The sequence below is a fragment of the Salmo trutta genome, chromosome 10 (assembly GCF_901001165.1).
Source record: "Salmo trutta chromosome 10, fSalTru1.1, whole genome shotgun sequence".
Taxonomy (NCBI): Eukaryota; Metazoa; Chordata; class Actinopteri; order Salmoniformes; family Salmonidae; genus Salmo; species Salmo trutta.
In genome coordinates, this window is record NC_042966.1 from 2,569,067 (window position 1) to 2,580,928 (window position 11,862).

General features: G+C 39.2%; 1 long non-coding RNA gene and 3 other non-coding genes across 4 annotated transcripts; 1 reads left to right on the forward strand and 3 right to left on the reverse strand.

The window, feature by feature from the left end:
* Positions 1-4,332: 4,332 nt before the first annotated feature.
* LOC115201792 (U5 spliceosomal RNA) lies at positions 4,333-4,448 on the reverse strand. The gene has a single exon (XR_003879825.1). It is a non-coding gene; the product is annotated as a U5 spliceosomal RNA (small nuclear RNA).
* A 1,775-nt stretch (positions 4,449-6,223) lies between these two features.
* LOC115200828 (uncharacterized) lies at positions 6,224-7,592 on the forward strand. Its single transcript, XR_003879603.1, has 2 exons — positions 6,224-6,385; positions 6,575-7,592. It is a non-coding gene; the product is annotated as an uncharacterized LOC115200828 (long non-coding RNA).
* Positions 7,593-7,935: 343 nt separating this feature from the next.
* LOC115201786 (U5 spliceosomal RNA) lies at positions 7,936-8,051 on the reverse strand. The gene has a single exon (XR_003879819.1). It is a non-coding gene; the product is annotated as a U5 spliceosomal RNA (small nuclear RNA).
* Positions 8,052-9,520: 1,469 nt separating this feature from the next.
* Positions 9,521-9,637, reverse strand: LOC115201794 (U5 spliceosomal RNA). Its single transcript, XR_003879827.1, has one exon. It is a non-coding gene; the product is annotated as a U5 spliceosomal RNA (small nuclear RNA).
* Between the last annotated feature and the right edge of the window lie 2,225 nt (positions 9,638-11,862).

An 11,862-nucleotide genomic window follows, 5' to 3' on the forward strand; every position in this document is an offset into this window, starting at 1 on the left:
AGTTCCCCTACTACGTCTAGGCTTTATGAGTAGTCCCTGTATCTGTCTGCAGTTCCCCTACTACGTCTAGGCTTTATGAGTTGTCCCTGTATCTGTCTGCAGTTCCCCTACTACGTCTAGGCTTTATGAGTAGAGTCCCTGTATCTGTCTGCAGTTCCCCTACTACGTCTAGGCTTTATGAGTAGAGTCCCTGTATCTCTATTTTTTGTTGTTGTTATTCTGTCTCTCACTGTTCAAATAAACCTACCATTAAAATTATAGACTGATCATTTATTTGTAAGTGGGCAAACGTACAAAATCAGCAGGGGATCAAATACTTTTTCCCCCACTGTACATACATACATACATACATACATACATACATACATACATACATGCGTATGTATGTAATTAACTGATAATAAAAACATGTTGATATGAAAGAAATGAAGTTCATTACTTGTAATCATACAGTCATTGCTTATAATATACAATAAATTGGCCTAAACTGACATGTAGAAAAATGTGAGAACTGAAAATAATTATAGCATTAATTGAGTACTAATGCTGCAGTAGGTAATACATGCAACATAATCCCCAAAACTAATTTACAGAGTTTGGGTCTAAATGGTTAAATGCACCTTTTAAACACATTTCCACCGGGTTTCGTTGCTGATGGATTGTTTACAGAATAGATCAGCTATTCTCAACTGGTGGGTCGCAACCTACATTTGGGTCACAGGAGGTTGTGAATGGGGCGCAACTATCTGAGTTAATAAAAAAAAAATCCTAATATAATGTACTTGCTACATTTACTACCAATATAGCATAACAAATATATATTCAAATTGCATTTTGGCAACAACAACAAAACAATGTTCGCAATGTTCCCCAGAATGTCTGGATGATGTTCATCTAATCCAATCAGGGCCGGCTCCAGGCATAAGCGATCGTTTCCGACCGAAAAAGGAACTCAGTCGGGGTCTCAACTTAGTGTTGAGAGTTCAAATAGTAGAATACACAAGGTGTAAGTTTGAAATGTGGTTGTGCATCAGACGTTTTTGTTTTGTCAGTCACGGACAGTCACTCAATTAGCCATGTCAGCTAACAATTTTTAGATTAGATAAATGGCTAGATTAATTTACCAAACTTGTACCGGGCACTCAGGGCACATGCCCAGGGGCCCTAACCTCCAGGGGGCCCCCATTGATTTTGTTAAGGGTCAGACACACTGAGAAATCTGACTGCCGACTGTTCACTTTTGTTGTTAACATAGAACAGGTTTGCCTCCGATTTGCTTCGTTTAAACACTCCAGGCCACAAGGTGGCAGTCAGTGGTGGAAAAAGTACCCAATTGTCATACTTGAGTAAAAGTAAAGATACCTTAATGGAAAATTACTGAAGTAAAAGTCACCCAGTAAAATTGTACTTGAGTACAAGTCAAAAAGTATTTGGTTTAAAATATACTTCAGTATCAAAAGTAAATGTAATTGCTAAAATATATTTAAGTATCAAAAGTAAAAGTATAAATAATTTAAAATTCATTATATTAAGCAAACCAGACAGCACCATTTTCTTGTTTTTTTTAAATTTACGGATAGCCAGAGGCACACTCCAACATTCAGACATAATTTACAAATGAAGCATGTGTGTTTAGTGAGTCTGCCAGATCAGAGGCAGTAGGGCTGACCAGGGATGTTCTGTTGATAAGTGTGTGAATTGGACAATTTTCCTGTCCTGCTAAGCATTCAAAATGTAATGAGTACTTTCAGGTGTTAAGGAAAATGTATGGAGTAAAAAATATAATATTTTCTTAAGGAAAGTAGTGAAGTAAAAGTAGTCAAAAATATAAAAAGTAAACTATAGATACCCAAAAAAACGACTTAAGTAGTACTTTAAAGTATTTTTACTTAAGTACTTTACACCACTGGTGGCAGTAGCTTGTTTGGCTTGTGCCTGCTGTAGCTAATGTAAGCTAACTAGTAAGCTGTGCTAATGTTGTTGTAAGCTAGCTAGAATTTGTAGTGAACCTTTGTTGATACTAACCAGATGGCCACAACTAAATAACTAGCATAGCTAGCAACATTATATTTAAATAACAATGGATTTGTTTTTGAATGAAACAGCTGCCTGTTAGCTGTCAAGAGTCTGTGGAGTAACTGGCTAGCTATGTTGTGCTAGCAAGCAAACTGGCACTGGCAGTGTGGGATAGTGGAGAGTGAATTCAATTATTTCTTCATCATTTTGCTAGTTATGTAGCTTGGGAAAGCATTTAGTGTTGTGTGCATTGTGCTGGACTTACCACCCCATTCGTTTCATATGAAGTGTGTGTGACTGCCTGGCTCAGTTGGCAAGCTAAAGTTAACTATACTGAATGACTGTGCAAAGTTGCTGGATATTGGCAGGAGCTGGAACACGCTGTCATATACGTTGATCTAGAGCATCCCAAACATGCTCAATTATTGTTGTCATATTGTTTTCTTCACTGCATTGCAGGCATTAGCAGGCAAAACACCATGTTCATAATCCTTAGTGTTCCACTCAGTCAAGTAGACCTACTCCGCGACCCACAGCAACGCAGTCTTCTATGGACCAGTTTATGCCAAAGTCTATGTCTGTAGCAAAACAAGGCCAAATTGATATTGCATTGGCCTAAATGATTGCCACCGATTTCCAGCCATTTTCGATCATGCAGGACAGAGGTTTTAGAAATTATAGCAATAGTCTAAATCCTATGTACACAATTCCAAGCAGGAAAACCCTTTCAAAATCACTTATTCCACAACTGTACGAGAGCACACAGGCTTCAGTGCGGGAAAGAGTCTAAAAAGCTACTGCAGTTTGCCTTACCACTGACTGCTGGACATCAAGGGTAACCACTTCTTACATATCGGTAACATGTCACTTCATTGAAGATTTTTCGATGTCTAGCTGTCTTCTGGACTGCTTTGAGTTCAGCGACAGACACACCTCAGAGAACTTGGCAGAGGAACTGTTGAGAGTGGCCAGAGAATGGCCAGTAGATGGAAAAGTGGTCTGTTGTGTTAGCGACAATGCAGCTAACATAACCAAAGCCATGATCATTTTAAAATGGACCCATCATCCATGTCTTGCCCACACAATCAACCTGATTGTAAGAGATGCTCTGAAGGTGATGAAGCCCACTGTGGACAAAGTGAAGGCAGCTGTGTAGTACTTCCACAGGAGCACAGCAGGTGCTGAAACACTAAAGTCTACAAAATGCCTGAGCTGAGGCCTAAACAAGACTGCAGTACAAGGTGGAATTCAACATTTTATATGTTGAAGCGGTTTCTTGAGTCAAAGGATGCCATCATCTCAAACCTGGCCATTGTCAATGCACCTGTTGATGCTCTGACCCAAGAGGAATGGGAAATGGTGTAGGAGGTGTGCAGAGTCCTGGAATCCTTTGAGCAGGTCACTGTGGAGATCAGTGGAGAGAGGTACAGTAAGCAGTTATTGCTACATCATTATTTAATCCTGTATTATATATGTATATGAGCAGTAGATGAGAATGTAGTATCAGTAGACAAAACATGAACCAGAACAATGTGACAGCATTGCTGTGCGCTGCTGGTTATTACATGGCAATAAAGAAGAGAGAGAAAAGAGGGACCAGTTGAATGTTTTAAGTGGGATGCTGCAGTTTTGCACATTGTTATTTATTTTTCTTTGATATGGAGTAATATTGTATTATTATGTTGTTCAGATTGTATTCGTTTTTAATTGCTACATTTATATGCACTTTGTTTATATACATTAAAAAAGTTATACTTTAAATGCACATGTGTAATAGCATCCTTCTTTTTTACATTTATTTCAATTTGTGTGATGCTGCAGTTTTACACATTGTTATTTATTTTTCTTTGATATGGTGCAATATTCTATTTTGCTGTTCAGATTGTAATCCCTTTTGAATGGTTAGATTTATATCAAAGTTATACTTTAAATGCAAATGTTTAATAGTATTCTTTTTCACAACAAACCAATGCATTTTTAAATACATTGTGGTTAAGGTAGAGTAAGATTTCATTTAATAATTTAATTACAATTGTTTTAACACCAATCATTGTCAAACTATCGCAAACTGTTTGACTTGAAAAAATACAAAACATATCTTTTTTAAAGAGCCGTTCGGGAGCCAAAAGAGCCGGCTCTTTTTGGTGAGCTGAGCCGAACGAACCGGTTCACTGAAAAGAGCCGGAATGCACATCACTACTTGGGACCCAAATTGAGCCAGTTTGTCTGGAGAGTTAAGAACAGTTGGATAAATCATCCAAACGACAACACCTAGAATAAATATAACGTAAGTAGTTTTCTTTCACAACAAAAGGAAGCCCCGCCGTACAGCAGGGCATCAAAAAATTAGTTGATACTCATAATGTTCCTCCCCACGGAAATCTTTAGTAAAAGGCGAAAGATTTATACGATCTGAAGAGAAACCAGAGTGTACTACCTTCAAGAAAGTAAAATTGGAGAGGGATTCACGGACATGACATTCCCTATAGCGATAATATTATTTTCGGCACCCAGAACCAAATCTCGTGCCCTGTTCAACGTGTCCAGTTATAACCATGCATTGCAGAGTATTAGGATAGTAGAAATATATTCCTGTTTTAAAATATGATAGTAAAGAAATAACATTATTTCACGTGCGGTGCATGATGGGTAACTTCATACGCACGCGCAGAATAATTTGCACTAGGGAATCTTGTTGGTAGGTGGCACTCTTGTGCTGATTTCGCCTTGCATTACATTAGATCAGTGGTTCTTAACCTGGGTTCGATGGGTTCGGTGAGTCAGTCTCAGGGGTTCGGCGGAGGTCAAGACACACACCCGACTCATATGATTCGTGATGACACGCCCCGCTTGGCCATCATTGGCTGCAGGTGATCACGCAACATCGCTTGGCCTATCTGTGCTGCAGGGAATTTGGCGCGCTCAGTAGTCGAATTGTGACTGTCGTGATGGTACGTCGTGTGATTTCTTTCTTAATATTTTAATCCCTTCATACTAACTATGTCGAGCAAAAAAAGAAAGTGGTCGGACGAATATGTACAATATGGATTCACATGTATAACGGAACGTGATGAGAGTCAGCGTCCTAACTGCATGATTTGCAATGCCAAGTTGAGCAATTCTAGTCTAGCACCGGCAAAACTAAGAGAACACTTCCTTAAGCTGCATGGAGATGGACAATACAAGAACACAACGCTCGCTGAATTCAAGGTGAAGAGAGCCATTTTTCCAATTAAGAAGGGTTCGGTGAATGCGCATATGAAACTGGTGGGGGTCAGTACCTCCAACAAGGTTAAGAACCACTGCATTAGATCCTGTCAGAGGTTCTGGTTAAACCATGTATAATCATTAAAAAACAGCTTCAGTTCGAAAGAGAAAAATGACAATGTAAAAAGTTAAAGAAATAAACAACAACAGGTTCTTCTCATCTCATACACATAATAATTATTCCCATGAGAATAAAAATGCAAGATGCTACAATGAGCAAGGGTACAACAGTATTCCATAACAAAAGGCTTAAGGACAAGAAAGTCAAGGTATTGGAGTGGCCATCACAAAGCCCTGACCTCAATCCTATAAAACATTTGTGGGCAGAACTGGAAAAGTGTGTGCGAGCAAGGAGGCCTACAAACCTGACTCAGTTACACCGGCTCTGTCAGGAGGAATGTGCCAAAATTCACCCAACTTATTGTGGGATGCTTGTGGAAGGCTACACCAAACGTTTGACCCAAGTTAAACAATTTAAAGGCAATGCTACCAAATACTAATTGAGTGCATGTAAACTTCTGTCCCACTGGGAATGTGATGAAAGAAATAAAAGCTGAAATAAATCATTCTCTGTACTATTATTCTGACATTTCATATTCTTAAAATAAAGTGGTGATCCTAACTGACCTAAGACAAGGAATTTCTACTAGGATTAAATGTCAGGAATTGTGAAACTGAGTTTAAATGTATTTGGCTAAAGTGTATGTAAACTTCCGACTTCAACTGTATGAGGATATCTGTCACTTCTCGAGGCTTGACAACAAAAGACCAGAGGGTTCAGAAATGCAACGGACCACCTGGCAGCCTTCAGGTATGTGTGGGACCTTTTCCTAGCAAACTGTAGTGGAAGGTTCATCCCTAGCGACTGCGTCACAGTGGATGAGCAGGTTGTGCCGTTCCGGGGCAGAAGCAGGTTGTACAGAACAGTACATGCCCAGCAAGCCTGCCAAATATGGCATAAAGGTCTTCTGGCTATGTGATGCAAGAGTCCCCTATGCCATTGATGGCATAGTCTACACAGGCAGACAGCCAGGAGAGGAGGCTCAGAAGAACCTTGGAGAGAGTGTTGTCTGAAAGTTGTGCAGTGAAATTAGACAAACAGGTGAAGTAGGCTCTCTAAGTATTATTGCAATACCTCTCTCAGACTTTTAAAAATATTTTCTAGTGTGTATTTTAAAATGATATTTTCATCATTATTGTAAGACGTTGTATTACTACAAAAAATGATAGAATAAAAATATATAATTTTGTAAATAAAGTAAATTGACCATTTGTTTGTTTTGAATCACAGGTTGCAACATCACAATGGACAACTTCTTTACTAGTGTCTTTTTGACAGAGTACCTCTTGGAATATAACTTGACAATTGTGGGGACTCTTCGCCAAAACAAGCCGGGCATACCACCAATTATGATGCCATCCAAGTTCAGAAAGATGCATAGCTCCGAGTTTGGTTTTAATGTTAATTTGGCCATGGTGAGTTATGTGCCAAAGCAGCGAAAGGCTGTTGTCCTCCTGAGCACCCTGCATGACGACAAAGTGGCGGATGAGGCCAGTGCCAAGAAGAAGCTAGAGATGATCCAATACTATAACTGCACAAAAGGAGTAGTCGACATTATGGATCAGATGGTGCGTAATTACACATGCAAACGCCAGACAAGGAGGTAGCCAATGGTGCTGTGGTACAAGCTGCTGGATGTTGCCAACCTTAACTTCAAGGGAGGTGTGAACAGCATCCGACGGCTGTTCATCAAGGAGCTGGTCAAAGAGCTTGTGATCCCACACATGCAGAGGTGCATGGAAGGCTGTTGCAACCTACCAAAGGTCATCACTGAGGCAATGGAAAGATGTGGAGTGATGAAAGAGAGCCATGCCCCCACCACTCAGAGCAGCCAAGGCCAGAAGAGGTGCCAGTTCTTCCCAAGCGTTCACAATTGTTGTTCACAATAAGTTCACAATTGTGGTTGTTTTAATTGATGATGAACTTTGGATTTTTAAATTAATGTTTTGAAATATTATAAAACATGTTTAGAGTGGTATTATTTTGTTATTCACACTAAAAGGTTGAATGTGAAACTTTGATTGTAAGAAAAATATGCAAATATTTTCAAAAGCCCTTATGAATTTTCATAATATGTCATCATTGAAATGTGTATCAAACTTTTGAAGAGCTACTAAAAATATTTCAAACAATAAAAGGATTACTGAAAGGTCCAAATCATCCTTAAAAAGAATTATGTTCCACAAATTGATGATATTTTAGACCCATATAAATAAAACACAGATATTACATGATCGTGTCATTTTGACCTGGCATATGCATTCTTGGGGTGTCATGTTTACTATGCATCCTAGGGTTAAACATGTTATTTATGCCCCATGGCAAAATGTGTAGAATTGCAGGAAATTAACTTTAAAACGTACATTTTTCTTGTCATGAAGAGGGGGGGCCACTAAAAAAAATATTGTTTAGGGCCACCAAAAAACGCAAGAATCTCAACTGCTTTTGCCTTGGAACCCAAATTGGGCCAGGTTGGTTGTCTCAATCGAGAGTTAAGAACAACTGAATTAGATGACATTCATCCAGACATTTAGGAAACAACAACACCTAGAGTACACAAAACGCCACGATTTTCTTTCACAATAACAGGAAGCCCCGCCGTAAAGCAGGGCATCAAAAAATTAGTTGATACTCATAATGTTCCTCTCCACGGAAATCTTTAGTAAAAGGCGAAAGATTTATGCGATCTGAAGAGAAACCAGAGTGTACTACCTTCAAGAAAGTAAAATTGGAGAGGGATTCACGGACATGACATTCGCTGTAGCGGTAAAACTAATCTCGGCACCCAGAACCAAATCTCGTGCCCTGTTCAACGTGTCCACACATAAGAATGCATCACAGAATATTAAGATAGTAGAAATATATTCCTGTTTTAAAATATTACAGTACAAATCGAAAATTATTTCATATGAGGTGCATGATGGGGCATTTTTTACGCATGCGCAGTGTAATTTGCACTAGCGAATCTTGTTGGTAGGTGGCATTCTTGTGCTGATTTCGCCTTACATTACATTAGATCCTGTCAGAGGTTCTGGTTAAACCATGTATAATAATTAAAAACCAGCTTCAGTTCGAAAGAGAAAAATGACAATGTAAAAAGTTTAAGAAATAAACAACAACAGGTTCTTCTGCAAATAATAATAATCCCCATGAGAACTTGGGAAGTTTCGAATAATACATTTTGTTTCAAATATGTTTTATTAAAGCAGAGGTATAAATGTATACAAATGTGAAGTGAAATGAAATGTATGCATTCACTACTGTAAGTCGCTCTGGATAAGAGCATCTGCTAAATGACTAAAATGTAAACGTAAAATGTACATTTTGGTGTATGCGCTATTTACAAAAATTACAACAGACAACAGTTTGACACATTTAAACAAAATGTATACATCAAAAACTGTATTAAAAGTAAAAGAGAATGAAAATTCAAAAATAAAACAGATTTGAGACAAGGCGACAAAAATAACTAAAAATATCCTGGTTACCCTCATCCACAGTTAAGTACCCCTGATAGCCACCCATCCACACCCCGCTTCTTCTCATCCAAGACCTGAAGCATGCTGACGCCTTAACCCCCCTTCTATCCCACCCCCCGACTCCCGCATTCCCTCACCACACCGGGTTCCACTCCTATCAGCTTAAAACAAGTAGAAGCAGATCCAGTGGGAACACTGGGCAACTGAAGAGTGGAAAAACACTGCCTGGTCTGACGAATCCAGGTTCCTGTTGTGTCATGCTGATGGCAGAGTCAGGATTTGGCTTAAGCAGCATAAATCCATGGCCCCATCCTGGCTGGTGTCAACAGTACAGGCTGGTGGCAGGGGTGTAATGATGTGGGGATTGTTTTCCTGGCAAACGTTAGGTCCCTTAATACGAATCGAGCAACGCTTCCATAACCCTGAGAATTCAGGCTGTTCTGGAGGCAAAGGGGGGTACTAGATGGGTATACCTAATAAACTGGAAACTAAGTGTACAATAAGTAAGTCTAATCTAAAGATGACGTGTAGAAATGTGATAACAACTGAAAATAATTATAGCAGTAATTGAGTAGTAATGCTGCAGTTGGTAATATGTGCAACATAATCCCCAGAACTAATTTACAGCGTTTTGGCTCTATATGGTCAAATGCACCATCTTTTAAGAACAACTGGATTTAGATGACAGTCATCCAGACATTTTGTAAACAACACCACCTGGAATATATATAATTGATACTCATAATGTTCCTCTACACAGAAATCTTTAGTAAAAGGCGAACGATTTATGCAGTCTGAAGAGAAACCAGAATGTACCATCTGAAGGGATTCACGGACATGACATTCGCTATAGCGGCAAAACTAATCTCGGCACACAGAACCAAATCTCGTGCCCTGTTCAACGTGTCCACCCATAAGAATGCATTGCAGAATATTAAGATAGTATAAATATATTCCTGTTTGAAAATATTACAGTAAAAATGGAAAATTATTTCACGCGAGGTACATGATGGATAACTTCCTACGCATGTGCAGAATAATTTGCACTAGCGAATCTTGTTGGTAGGTGGCACACTTGTGCTGATTTCACCTTGCATACATTTTATTTAAACATATATTACAACATGGATATACACAAATTACAACAGACAAGAGTTTGACAAATTTAAACAAAATGTATACTGCTGACCTGGGAACAGGCCTAGATCCCAGTCATTTGCGTGAAGAAAAGACAGAGGAAAAGAGGACGCTAATCGGGCTGCCTTTTGAGAATCTGTAGGCGAGCGAGTAAACTCCCACTGCCATCCATCCTACTTGCTAACATGCAGTCATTGGAAAATAAAATTGATGACCAGCGTTGTGCAACTAGAGTAAAAAAACCTCTAGACCACCTTTCCTCCACACACAGAAATGAATACAAAGCTTTTGGACAACAGGAAAAGACTGGCCGAACAGGCCCCCATTAACATCAACGGGGCTGTAGTGGAGCGGGTCAAGAGTTTTAAGTTCCTTGGTGTCCACATCACCAACGACCTATCATGGTCCAAACACACCAAGATAGTCGTGAAGAGGGCACAACAAAACCTTTTCCCCCTCAGGAGACTGAAAAGATTTGGAATGGGTCCCCAAATCCTCAAAAAGTTCTACAGCTGCACTATTGAGAGCATCCTGACCAGTTGCATCACCGCCTGGTATGGCAACTGCTCGGTATCTGACCGTAAGGTTCTACAGAGGGTAGTGCGTACGGCCCAGTACATCACTGGGGCCAAGCTTCCTGCAATCCAGGACCTATATAATAGGCGGTGTCCCATAAAATTGTCAGAGACTCCAGTCACTCAAGTCATAGAGTTTTTTGTCTGCTACCGCACGGCAAGCGGTACCGGAGCACCAAGTCTAGGACCAAAAGGCTCCTTAACAGCTTCTGCCCCCAAGCTATAAGACTGCTGAACAATTAATCAAATGGCCACTGGACTCATACATTGATCCACCCCTCCCTCCATTAGTTTTTTATACTGCTGCTACTCGCTGTTTATTATCTATGCATAGTCACTTCCCCCATACCTACATGTACAAATGACCTCTAACCTGTACCTCCACACATTACCTCGTTATTGTTATGTTATTGTGCTTCTTTTTATTATTTTTTACTTGAGTATGTTTGGTAAATATTTTCTTAACTCTTCTTGAACTGCACTGTAGGTTAAGGACTTGTAAGTAAGCATTTCACGGTAAGGTCTACACTTTTTGTATTCGGCGCATGTGAAAAATAAAGTTTGATTTGATTTGAACCGTACAAAATCATGTTACCTCAGGTTTTACATCACCAGCATATTGTCAGCGTCTGAAAATGGCTAATTAAATGACTGATCGCTGGCTCTGATTTGTTACTTGATACTCTGTATGGCGATTATGTGTGATAGTTGGCAAGCATAGTTCGCAAGGTCTATAGTATCAATTTTATACATCAATTCAATTTAGGATTGAACCCTCTATTAATCTGAGCAAAGTACACAATTAATATCCACATAACTAGGCTACAACATAGCAGCAGAAGCCATGTTTTTCGGATATTTGTCACACATTATCTTTGTGTATGCTGTGCAGTGAGTACTTATTCTTTTCTGTTCTTGCCTGGTTAAAAATCATGTGATGTGTTCCTATTCGGTATTTAAAGGCCAAGTGCAGTTAAAAAAACATGCTTTTCCTGTGTTTTATATATATTTCCACACTACTGAGGTTGGCATAATACTGTGAAATTGTGAAAATGATAATTCCCTTTTAGTGTAAGAGCTGTTTGAAAAAAAGCACCTGAAATTTCAGCCTGTTTTGGTGGGATGAAGTTGAGTAAATTAGTTAATAGACCAATAAGACAGTTCCAAACCGCTCTGCCAATAACAGCTAGTTTCCTGTTTTCCCCACCCCAATCATAGACGGTCCTAGCAAAAATCTCTTTGCCAAGAAGCTACTTTTGTTTATTTTTGACCATTTCATTTGAAAACAATCACAGTAAGGTACTTAATTGTTACCCAGAAATGATTT